This window comes from Hermetia illucens, chromosome 6 (genome assembly GCF_905115235.1).
Source record: "Hermetia illucens chromosome 6, iHerIll2.2.curated.20191125, whole genome shotgun sequence".
NCBI lineage: Eukaryota > Metazoa > Arthropoda > Insecta > Diptera > Stratiomyidae > Hermetia > Hermetia illucens.
The window spans coordinates 91946652-91959914 of NC_051854.1; the positions used below are offsets into that span (position 1 = coordinate 91946652).

At 46.7% G+C, this 13263-nt stretch overlaps 1 protein-coding gene across 1 annotated transcript in view; it reads right to left on the reverse strand.

Annotated features, from left to right (window-relative positions):
- The window catches only part of LOC119659620 (casein kinase I), a 291255-nt gene extending 278977 nt beyond the window's left edge, over positions 1 to 12278 (reverse strand). Inside the window, exon 1 of the mRNA XM_038067801.1 lies at positions 11495 to 12278. The gene's annotated coding sequence lies outside the window, so the exon portion shown is untranslated. The remainder of the gene's footprint in view (positions 1 to 11494) is intronic.
- Positions 12279 to 13263: the final 985 nt, after the last annotated feature.

Here is a 13263-nt window from a genome sequence, read left to right on the forward strand (position 1 = left end):
CCACGTATCAACGAACGTCTCAAATCTAAAATTTACCGCAATGTCGTCCGTCCAGTCGCTCTCTATGGTTCTGAGTGTTGGCCGACCATAAAAGACAATGAACGGCGTCTCGCGGTAATGGAGACGAAGATGCTACGTTGGACTAGTGGCGTCACACGTTTAGATCACATCCGAAATGAGGATATCCGCGATCGTTATGGGGTTGCACCGATCGTGGAAAAGTTGCGAGAGAGGCGTCTTCGATGGTATGGTCACGCAATTCGTGCAAACGAGAATTCACTTGCAAAGATTGGTCTGAACATCGAAGTCGATGGTAAACGACCAAAAGGCAGACCTAAGCAACGGTGGCTTGATACGCTGGATGGGGATCTGAAAGCCTCGAGATTGCACCCAGATCAGGCATTCGATAGAGCCAAATGGCGAAGCCGATCACGACGAGCCGACCCCGCTTGTGAACGGGACAAAGGCTGAAGAAAAAGAAGAAGATGGCTCTGTAGCGCGCACCGTCTACAGTAATCGTTTGGCCCGCGGCGGTCTCAAAGAAAATAGCCCTATGGCACCTCCATGGTAAACAACACACCTCGCAGTAACTTTGAGTGGGTGTAACGGCTCTTCGTGGTAGATTAGAAGCATTTGGCGGTCAACAGTTGCGTAAGGATCGTCGGCTAATGTCTAATTGCGTACCACGTCGTCCGGTCGATGTTCTGTGTTCCTCTTCGTCATCTTGGGCAACAGCAGCGATATTCTCAGCAGAACAGCTGCTGCGGGGCCGGCCAGCCTTGGGAACATCTCGTGTTGTCCCAATCTTTTGAAGGTGACTGGCCAAAGGCCGCAGTGTTTATCCAGTTGGTATCGGACGACCAGGAAAACCCCGACGAAATTCACGCTGCGCCAACACAACCAATGAATTGTTACGCAAAAAAGGAGTAAACCAATTCATGGCTTGTCGATTTGTATTCTGCGTTTGTTTACTTCACAAATATCAAAACCGAATTGACAATTGGCGTTATTACAAAAATTAGAGTGACTAGTTTTACCCCACCTTACATCAGCTCATCACACTTTTTACTTCTTCACCGGATTCGCACCACCTCAGGTTGACCTCCTGATGCCGAGAAGGATACCTTCTGGCGACTTCTCGGTGCGAAAACCTGAAAAGCTAAGAACTGGGACCCATTAAGGGAACGCTTTTTGATGACTCCAATATCACTGTCAGTGACCGTGACCTGTCCAGAACGAAGCTAGATATTTTAGAACAAAGATTTCAACCAATGGAAAACTGCGTTATAAAAATGTACGCATTAGCGCAACCTGGATGAAGTAGCGTTTCAGAACTTGTGTTCTTTGTGACCGACGCATCAACGAACGTCTCAAATCTATAATTTAGGGCAGTGTTGTCTGCACAGTCGCCCTCTATAGTTCTGAGTGTTGGCCGACTATAAAAGACAATGAACGGCGTCTCGAAGTAATAAAGAGGAATTTGTTGCTGTGAACTAGTGGCGTAACACGCCTTAATCACATCCGAAATGAGAATATCTGCAATCGATATGGGTTTGTAAAATTACAAGAGAGGCATCCTCGATGGTATGGCCACGTATTTTGTGCTAACGAGAATTCCCTTACCAAGATTGGTGTGAACATCGAAGTCGATGGTAAACGACCAAAAGGCCGGCCTAAACAACGGTGGCTTGATACGCTCGATGGGGATTTGAAAGCCTCGCGATTGCATCCAGATCAGGCCTTTGATAAAACAAAATGGTGCAACTGATCACGACAAGCCGACCCCGCTTGTGAACGGGACAAGGACTATAGAAAAAGAAGGAGGGGAACTTCACATCTTGCACTGAGGAACCTTGAATATTCTATTTGGCTGCGAAAAATTGCCCAAACGATCAAATATAATCCCTCCTACCCTTTCCCTAACCTCTCCAGAGAGAGGACACGAGGCAAGCTGTAAAGGGATTTCTTTCAGCTGCTACATAACAGCGAATTCAACACTTGCCCCGATTCACAATTTGGTTGTGTAACTTCACTGGAATTTGAGGCAGGAAAAGCCCATCTTTTATGATACATACCCTCTAGCTTGCTTCCAATGGTCTTTGCTATTTCTAAATTAAAAACAAAACCTCCTTTGAAGAGAGAGTATTTCCGCAATTTCGGAAACAAGTTTTCCCAACTTTATGCTAATTACAGGCAATTTCCACGTACATAGATCCCTAATCAATCAACTAGGAGAGCATGCTTGCCACTTCCCCATTCCAAAAGTGAGTTGTCCTTGAATGAGAGCAGCATTGATGGACGGAAGATAAGTAATGGGCCAGCAACCTTTCAACAGAGCACTCAATAAAATGTCGGAGGCAAAATAAAGCGATTCCAATTTGATGTTTCTCATGAAATGGTTTCGCAGTGGAAAAGCTATTTATTGCCAGATATTAGCTCTTCTGAAGGATTCTGGAAGCCAACAGCTGCGTTAGTCGTTCTATAGCCTTAGGGAGTAAATAAGCAAGAATCATCCAATTTCCATTTATGTTTGCCTCGTAAAAAATTCCTTCCATGAAAGAATGTTCATATGAAAATAATTGGCGAGATTGGTCATCATTAAGTGCATTCCTCTTGCTCGTAAGCTAGGGAATATAAAATTCCATTAGAATAGATTTAATGGGGGGCCCAACCCCGACCCCATCTAAGAAAGAAGGAGAGAGGGACCTTTACAATCTGAATGACTGAGAAATATCTCAGCGACCAGGGAGCAAGTTGATCCATTAATAATAATATTTTAGCCCCCGAACCTTAGACTAAAGATACAAATTAGCGCAAAGTATTCTTCGCTCCCTGTAAAGCCAACTAAAATAAATGTGAGCCAGTAACATACGAAGTTTGATAGAATAAATCATGGGACAACGGCTGCAGAAGTACAAGGAGCCAACGTGAATATGGTCTCCTTCGAAGCAAGGCTCCTCTGAATACAGAAGACTTGCTTCTTCAGCGATTCTACTTTTATCTGATTATCAATGTGATCATTTCATGGTTTTCCCTTTCTAAGGAGACAATAAGGGGCATCTCCGGCAAATACGATGGCTAAGACAAAATAAGGAATTTACTTTTTATCAAAAAATCATGTATCCAGCATTGTCGGGATGCAATTTCTATGAATAGTTTTGCTTCCACTAGTTTCGCAGGATTTTGCTATCACAATCACAGCCCTTAGACGTAGAGCATGAATACGAATAGGTAATAGACATCTCGACGCCTTGTGCAAAGTGTTCTCGTGCGCACTATGAGGAGAAAGGACTCCGGAATCGAAGGGAATTTAAAGATAACCGCTTCCAGGGTAGGGTAGAGTAGGTATAGGTAGATATCAGTGGCCGCTCCGGGGAGCCCAATTAGCGCTGCGATGCGGCAGTTTGATGCAGAGCAGGGAGGCAGAATCTAGCCGGCTCAGATCTTCAGAGGCAGCCTATAGTATTCACGAAGTAAAGCAGCTCTCCCATCCAGCAGCTAGAAATATCTCTGCGGTCCCCAAAGAAAGCTTCACTCAGTGTCCGTATGCTGACTCTAGCTAGGGCTAGACAATCGCAGAGGAAGTGCCTGAAGGTTTCCCCCTCTTCTCCGCAATTCCGACAATGCGAATTGTAGGGTATGCCGGGCCTGGCGGCATGGCCAACTATGGGTTAGTGCCCCGTGCAGACCAGCGCAATCTTGTATGCATTTACACACGTATAGTGAGCCAAAACCTCCTTGAATTGGCATAGGTGGTAAGCCTTCGCCATCTAAGGCGCGCAGCTGCTAAGTAATGCGAATAGATTCCGTCCTTAACAGTCGCCAGTAAGGCATCGACTGTATCCGCCGAAGGACTGCCAAGATCCCTCAGCCGGGTCATTCCCCTCTATATTCCTGCGTACTGCCCAGACACTCCAGCGCGTTTCTACACTGCCCCACTAGCCTGGAGGATGTCGTCGCTGAGTACAAGGCATTAATGGCCGCTTGGCTGTCGGTCAGAATGGCTATGTTACGCTTGAGGTTCGGATGATGCTCCAGCCGTTGACAGACTTCCAGTATCGCCAGCCAGTACTTCCCCGTGGATTGCACTGGCGAAACCTGGGAGACCATACAACTTGGATACACTGTGTCTATTCGAGAAAACCCCCACGCCGACTCCATAGGCCATCTTTGATCCATCGGTGAAGAATAATGTGGCATCACCTTGCAACACCCCACCGGTCTTCCACTCGGCGATGATTGGAAAGTCCACAGCAAAATTTTTCGTGAAGTTCAGCGTGGCATAGTCCATGGGGGATGCCCAGATTTGCCGAGTTACTTCGTCTAGGATGTTACTGTGGGAGTAGGGTTCCGCTACCCAGCATCCGGACTCTCACGTAGCCTCAGTATCACCTGCACACGCGGTTCTTTGAATCCTATTAAGCTTCGTTCTATTGTACTTTTTGTTCAAAGTCTGCCACCATACAATAGAACCGTGCGTTAAGATAGGACGCACCACAACGGGGTACATCCAGAGAACAATCCTCGGCCAGAAATCTCATTTCTTTGCAAAGATTCTCCTGCAGGCTAAACAGGCATTTTTAATCCTCAATTCTTTCGCATCGCTCCTTCCATGATGTCGCTCATAATGGACGGAAACATCCCTGACACTAATATCACCAAGTAGTCGCTCTGCGCCACTACCTTCACCCCACTGTTGTCCAATATTCGTAAAATTTCGTCCATCACTATTAACTAGAGCACCAGAGAGATGACGCCACCATGGGGCGTGCCTCTGTTCATAAATCTGGTCAAGTGGTTGTCTCCCAGATCCGACTGCATTATCCTGGTACTTAGCATGGATATAATCCAAAGCGTAAGATATACCACCAATCCAATACCAGTCAAAGATTCCTTGATGGCGTTGGTACTAACGTTGTTAAAAGCTCCCTCTATATCCATGAAAGCAGATAGGGTATACTGCTTGTATTGGAGCGACCGCTCAACCGAGCCAATTACCTCGTGGAGGGTGGTTTCTGTGAATTTTCCTTGGAGCTAGGCACGTTGGAACCTAGAGGAAGGCGTTCTCTCCATAGTTGTCCTTAAGTGAATGTCCAGGACGCGCTCTAGGGTCTTCAGCACGAAAGAGGTCAGGCTGATTGGTCGAAAGTCCTTCGCGGACTCATGACCGCGCCTGCCCGCTTTTATTATAAAAACCACTCGTGAGCGCCTCCAGGACTGTGGTACGTTTCCTAAAGAGATACAGTTCCAGTAAATCTCAACAAGCCACGGCACAACCCTTTCCTGCTGTTTCTGTAGCATGACTGGCATTATGCCATCTGGGCTTGGAGATTTATATGCAGAGAAGCTGTTTATAGCTCAGCCGATCTTATCCTCGGTAATTATAGCTGGGGTGGCCGCAAACCCTCCAAGCAAGGTCCTGACTCACAGTCCTCGTCGCTGGCGGGTATAATGTTTGTACTGATGTGACCGCTCAACCGTACCAATTACCGCGTGGAGTGCTTCCAGAAGGGAGGATGATCCAGTTTCCGTCCAACCTGATCAAATTTCCAGCTGAATACCAATTGAGTCAAAATTGGTTGACACGCACCAGACACCTCAGCTACCAGGTATCTTCCTCTGTAGTGCTACTAAATGTCTCACCAGGCGCACCCCTTCCGGGGGTATTATAAACGCATATATGCACTTAACCGGAGACGTGCGCGCGTGGGAAGCTTATGGGCACATTAAGTAGAAGAGAGCAAAACATTCACTCGTGGATAAAAAATTGACCATGTCAAGAGTTCCCACAAACAACACCAAATCTGGAGGAGGAGGAGGCGATAATTGAGTTTTAAAAGGGAGGGAGGGGAGGGAGATAAGTCACCTATGCGACGAAAGACACAGCGACCAAAGTGAAGCAGGATCATCGCATTCAATGCAGAATGTAATGCAATGAAAAAGTAAACAATTAGTTCCCGAAATACAGCATCTGCAATCAAAAGGTAATCATTCTTTTTCGTCAAATTTGGGTAACTGTGGACTTCAACTCTGATACATAAGGATAGCAAGCAGATCAGTGTGAGGATAGCAGATGTAGATGAGGTCACCACGGACGCCTTGAAGAATGGTACTAGCTTATCAGATTTCAAGAATCAGCTGTTAGAACACTGAGAAAAGCAGATAGGCCACAGATCACTTTTATCAGCCAGTGGAGAGAGAGAGAGAGAGAGAGTCAAAATTGACTGAGGTATGTTATGTGTCAATTTAGGGAGCAAATGTTAGTTATCGGTATGGAAAAATTTTGAGGCCTAAATGTCATACATCATCGTGATTTTCTCAGAGAAAAGTGCGGGTGACAGGCACAGAGTGAAAAACTGCTAGAAATCTGCAGGCTTGACGCCACCCTTCACCTCACGGTGAATTTCAGACTAGGCATGTTCCCCCAATGGTTTGAATACCGAAAATTATATTTTGCTCAGTTCATCATCGGCGCAACAACCGGTATCCGGTCTAGGCCTGCTTTAATAAGGAACTGCAGACATCCCGGTTTTGCGCCGAGGTCCACCAATTCGATATCCCTAAAAGCTGTCTGGGGTTCTAACCTACGCCATCGCTCCATTTCAGGCAGGGTCTGCCTCGTCTTCTTTTTCTACCATAGATATTGCCCTTATAGACTTTCCGGACTGGATCATCCTCATTCATACGGATTAAGTGACCCGCCCACCGTAACCTATTGAGCCGGATTTTATCCACAACTTGACGGTCATGGTATCGCTCATAGATTTCGTCGTTGTGTAGGCTACGGAATCGTCTATCCTCATGTAGGGGGCAAAAATTCTTCGGAGGATTCTTCTCTCGAACGCGGCCAAGAGTTCGCAATTCTTCTTGGTAAGAGCTAAGTCTCCGAGGAATACATGAGGACTGGCAAGATCATTATCTTGTACAGTAAGAGCTTTGACCCTATGTTGAGACGTTTCGAGCGAAACAGTTTTTGTAGGCTCTGTTGGCTGCCAACAATCGTGCGCAGATTTCATCATCGTAGCTGTTATCGGTTGTGATTTTCGACCCTAGATAGGAGAAATTATCAACAGTCTCAAAGTTATAGTCTCTTATCTTTATTCTTCCCGTTTGACCAGTGCGGTTTGATGTTGTTGGTTGGTTGGTTTTCGGTGCTGACGTTGCCACTGTTATTTGTCTCGCCTTGATTGATATGCAGTCCAAGATCTCGTCCCGATTGCCGCCTGCTCGATCTGGATGAAGGCAGTTTTTACGTCTCGGGTCGTTCTTCTCATGATGTCGATATCGTCAGCATAGGCCAGTAGTTGGGTGGACTTAAAGACGATCGTACAGCTCGCATTTACCTTAATATCACGGATCACATTCTCCAAGGCGAAGTTAAAGAAGATATATGATAGGACATCCCCTTGGCGTAGACCGTTGTTGATGTCGAATGGTCTGAAGAGTTATCCTGCTGCTTTTATCTGGCCTCGCACATTGGTCAGGGTCAGCCTAGCCAGTCTTATCAATTTCGTCGCGGTACCGAATTCTCTCATGACCGTGTACATTTTTAACATGGCTATGCTATCATAGGCGGCTTTAAAATGGATGAAAATATGGTGCAACTGATGTCCATATTCCAACAGTTTTTTCATCGCTTGCCACACAAAGAAAATTTGATGTGTTGCTGATTTGCCTGGAGTGAAGCCTCTTTGGTATGGGCCAATGATGTTCTGGGGGTATGGGGCTATCCGGCCTAGCAAGATAGATGATACTCAGCAACGTGATACCTCTATAATTACTGGACTGTGTGATATCTCCTTTTGTATGTATGATACAGATAATGCCTCTCTTTGCCAGTCGTCAGGCATTGATTCGCTGTCCCTTACCTTGAGCACAAGTTGATGAACCACTTGATATAATTTGTCGCCTCCATATTTAACCAATTCGGCTGTAATTCCATCGGTTCCTGGCAACTTATGATTTTTAAGCCGATGAATTGCACGGACTGTTTCTTCTATACTTGGTGGTGGCAATATTTATCCGCCGTCTTCAGTTGGCGGGAGCTCCAACTCGCCGATATTCTGGTTGTTCAGTAGTTCACCAAAGTACTCAAACCAACGCTCCAATATGCCCCTTCTGTCGGAAATCAGATTTCCCGAGGTGTGTAAGGCTTCATCCTGCTGACTTGTTTGTAAAACTTGCGCGCCTGGTGCGGTTGCTCCCTGTACTTTTCTATTTCACAGAGCTGTTGGTACTCCCAGGCTTCCTTTTTCCGTCTGTGAAGTCGCTTCTCCGCTCGCCGGAGTTCGTGATAAGAGACGAGAATGCAACATTACTCGGTATGCAGCATTCTTCCGTTCCGTTGCTAGCTTACATTCATCGTCAAACCAGCCGTTCCGACTCTTTTTACGACTGGGACCAAGAATGTTTTTGGCCGTATTTATGATAACGTTCTTCAGGTGATTGTGAAGATCATTTGTTGATACTTCATCTCCACGATCTCTGTTGACTGCTGTCATTGCGGCACAATTTCCCTCTTATAAGTGTTGTGGAGGGCTGTGTTGGGGATGACTTCAGTGTTAACTCTCACCTGATTGTTAGAGGGGATTCTGGGTGGTGTTGTTATTCGAGCTCGAAACATCATGCCAACGAGATACTGATCCGAGTCTATATTGGCCCCACAATATATGTTCTGACATTCATTCATGACATCATAAGAGGTGGCGGCGTTCGATCAGCAGTTGGTCAATTTTGTTGAAAGTGGTCCGGTTTGGAGATGCCCACGTTTGTTTTTGGACCGCTTTCCGCGCAAACCAGGTTCTTCCAACAACCATTTCGTGTGACACTACTAATTGGATAATCCGCAGTCCGTTATCATTTGTATTTTGATGTAGGCTATGGGAGCCGACATATCGCCTGAATACGGGCTCCGTCCCTACTTGGCTGTTAAAACCCCCCCCCCCCCCCAAGTATGATTTTGATATCATATCTGGGACAGGCTTCGATGGTGCGTTCTACTGCCACTACTGCCTCGTAGAAGGTATCCTTCTCCGACTCTGCAGTCTCCTCTGTAGGGGCGTGAACGTTAATGAGGCTTATATTTCTAAATTTGCCTCGCAACCGCAGAGTGCATAGCCGTTCGCTTATGCTTTCAAAGCCGATAACTGCAGGTTTCATTTTTGGCTGACTAAGAAACCTACTCCCAGGCACATGATTTACAGGATGGCCGCTATAATACATGGTGTAGCGACTCTTCTCCAGGAAACTGATTCTGTCCAACGCATCTCCTGCTACGCTGTTACATCAGACTTATATTGGGACAGGGTATCGGCAAGCTTCTTGGCAGCTCCATCTCTGTACAAGGAACGTATGTTCCATGAAAAAATGAGCAAATCGTTATTCCGCTATCGTTGCCGGGTTCGTCGTTGTAAAATCCATTCAGTTTGAGGCTCCTGTTGTGGCTTCGTAACAAGTTGTTTTCCGTGTAGGATTGTCAGCCCTACCCAACCCGCAACCTGGAGGACCAGTTGGTACAATTTGTCCCGTTTTTATGCGCGGGATACTCACCTTCATCCCTTTGCAGCTTTTCGTTAAAAAGGAGCGGTCACGACGTGGGCGTGGAGATAGGGTTTGGTAGTAGAGCTCTTGGTGTTGGTTTAGCAGGCGTTCCCCAGGTTTTATGCTCCATCGTGATGACCAATCCACGTTTCGCCCAACATCAAGTAAATATCATCGAATATACACCAAATTCAGCGGTATGTCCCCATGCGATGAATGAGACGAAAAACCTAAGGATCAACACTTTGGTAGCTTTGGACTAGTGGCCAAAACGATGCCACCCTCCACTATCTCAACTGATTTTCTATTTTACCCGTCAAGCATCAACAAAGAGGCGTGTAAGCGGATGCCAACGTGACAGATCAGTTGAAATGCACTTTGCATTTCATTATGAGCCATAGGAGCATTGAGGGAGGGTTCCGAATGAATAAAGTAACAACTACCCCCCACCAAATCACGGGGATAATTGCCTCATCAAGTTTATTAGTGATACGAAAATAATCCCCCCTTGGGACGCCAGAGGAATATTCAGGACGAGTTTTCAGCGAGGCCAGATGGGAGACCTTCTTTTTCCATAGGCGTACCCTTTTCATCCATTTCTCCTCCGAGGATGGGGCTGGCGAAACAAAGTTCAACACGATGATATCAAAATACCCCTCCCTTTTCCTTCCTTCAAAAAAGGAAGCCCCATCGTAGGAACTTTCAACCGAGTCCAAAGCGGAAAGACCTCCCGCTTCTTCCTCCATACCAAGCGTTATCCGCTCCGCAATTTTTTGCATTTTATCAACATTTTTCAAATTTAGTGGGAAGCGCTCAATATAACAATGTAAAAGTCAACAAATCAAAACGAATTTCAACGGACATTTCTGTACAGAAAAACGGTTCAGTGCTAATCGTCGGGGACCCCTACTTACGTCACTAACGTGCAGGTCACGGCGCACAGTTTCTGTAAAAACATTCGAAAAGTACAGCCTCCCAGGTCCGTCCAAAATCCACTGTTCTCCCCTTTCCCGAAATTATGCTCGCGAGGCTTAAGATTACCCCAAGGCCGATTGCACTGTGTTTTTCGATCAAAATAAACACAGTCATCTCTCAATGATTTGGTGACAAAAGGCTGCCCCATTTTTCGTAGAAATTCAGAAGCAACTCGAAGCCCCCCGACTGTATTCGAAGGCGGAAACTAAAAGAATGCGTTCCCCAGAATTCCCAATGGCGCCGTGCAACTGCAAGTGGACATTACTCGCAGTGTGGGCAAAGACAATGACCTCCACGAAGAAAAAAATACGACGAGAATACGGCACGACTTGGACTGCTAACAGGTACGCGGGCTTCGATGCAATTGCGAGGAATTGCGAAAAACTGCACACGAAAGACGTAATCCGAGGTGCAACCGCAAAGAGATTTCCGCACAAACCCTGGCTCGAATCCCACCCCGGACGGCACATTCGACCAGCTCGACCAGCCCTCCGAGCGGCTGCTCCTTTTCCGCGAAAGACGTGACAATGAAAAACGTTCTTGACAACTTCATTTCCAACTGAACAGATGTTGAAACAGAGCCCCAAGTCGGCCAGGTGAAAAAGTCCAAGCACCACTCGCGCTTGCACACCACCACGCGGTGCACTCGGGCGACTGTCAAAGTGACGTGATATGGAAATCCGGCAATGGTGCCAAACTCGTAAATATTCCCCTCTCACTCCAACTCGGGGCGATGAACGACGCCCTGACGAGACAACAGTGCGAGTGCCATACTAAACCCAGTCACACAGCGCACACACAAACACACCACTCTGTCGCGACTCACGCTCCGCTCGTACGAACACGGGAGAAAGAGAGCGCAAAATCTCATATCTGACGTAAAAGCCCAAGAAGTCCCAAAGGCACTTTTTCATGTGACATTTCGGGCTGGAGCCCTTTCGAATGCGCAAAAATCGAGGCCATGATTACGGGAACGCACCTGAAATCCATCCAGTCGCCTCCGCGGACACGTCGTGAACTGCGAACGGAGCTAATTCGTGGCGGAGCGACCTGCAACGCGGCCAGAACTGCAACGGACCAAGTGGCGGCGACTTCGTGAAGGGTTGCTGCGATGACAATGACTTTTCGGCGCACTAAGATCCCACCTGCGACCCGAAAACAGCATTTTCCGAACCGCGCACTCACTCCGGGAACAGTTGCGCGTCTCTCCTGGCACTTATTTCACTGATTTGCACACAATTTCGGGCCAAATTCGACACTTTTCGCTACCGGCAAACGAGACACAGACCCGACCAGGAGTTCGCCATCATTTGTAGCTTTGCAGTGTTCTCGATCCTCTCGCGTTCTCCTATCCTCGCCTGCTATCCCTGTCACACCCGCGGCTCAGGGGCCTTCTAATCAGAAACTGTCACTGCGGACGCACGCGTTTGCACAATTATTCACTTCGCGCGAATCTCACTCGCCTGTACTCACACACACGCGCTCGCCCACAACAAACTCTCCTGCTCTCGTGCGGTGACGACGAACGACAATTCCTTGCCTTGCAGAAAACTCGGTTCCAAATTTTCACTTTGCACTTTCCAATCAGCCGAAAATTGACTGATTGCGTCACTTCCCTGGGGGTCGAAATGTCGGTGAACGCGGCCGTTGACGGCTCAGAGACGCGGACAATTGTGGAGTTGCGAAAAATGGAGGAAAATCGGACGACGGATGCCCATTCTTGCCCGAGTCGGAGGCTGTTCAGTCTGAGAAACAGATTTGTCCACACAGCGGCAGAGCGACCGTGGGAAATTTCTTACGAGCGCGTGTGTAGTTGAGAGGAAATTATCGATCGACAACTCTATGGTGAAGATTGACTGTGGTGTGAATAGTGGAAGGCGGGAACTTTGATTTAAAAGGAAATATCAGAATTAGAATAAAGATGGACTTTAGTAGAATTTCCCAGAAGCCCATAACTTCAAGAACTTATTGGTACTCACATTTGGAGAATTCAATTTCAAAAATTGTACGTTAAATTCATAATTTCGGTCAAATTGAGATCATAATTCTTAAAAATCTGACTTAAATGGTGGACCATCTCAACAAGCAACCATTTAGAAGAAGTTGGTTAAGTTACAGGCCCCCGGTATTTTTGCCGGTTATACTAAATTTAAGGCTCCAACTGAAATATGCTTTCTATGCTAGCTATGCTTTCTATATTTGTTTAGAGTGTCTAGATTTGGTAAAAGCTATTAACGGGGATATCGAGAGGAATGCCCACCTCTTGATGGGGAAAACGATAGTACAATTGCGCCAGGTGACAGGAACTTGAGCAACGAGTAATACTTCAGTATCTTCTCAAGCTGGAGAACTTGACGCTGCATACAATTGAACAAGTCTTCCCTAAGGTTAAACCTACTCCCTCGACGATTACCTACCTTGTCGTGGTGGGGGAGCTCAGTAAGGAAGATCCTCCATGAAACGGGAGGTGAGACCTGAAGTCAAGCGGTAATCAAAACCCCAAGCCAAGGTGTGACTACCGTGCCGAGGGCTGAATGGTCACAGGGGTTAAGATGTGGCCGTAAACGGTGAACTCTGGGTACCAGGCGACCCCCAGTTTCAACTAGCCTTGTCTCGACAAAAAGGGGTTCTGCCGAGATCGACTTACTTTCCCCGGAAAAATTGAGGCCATGGCAGCCAACTGTGAAAAAGGAAAAAAAAAACAAAAACATAAACCTATTAAGCAAACACAGTTAAACTTCGATCGTG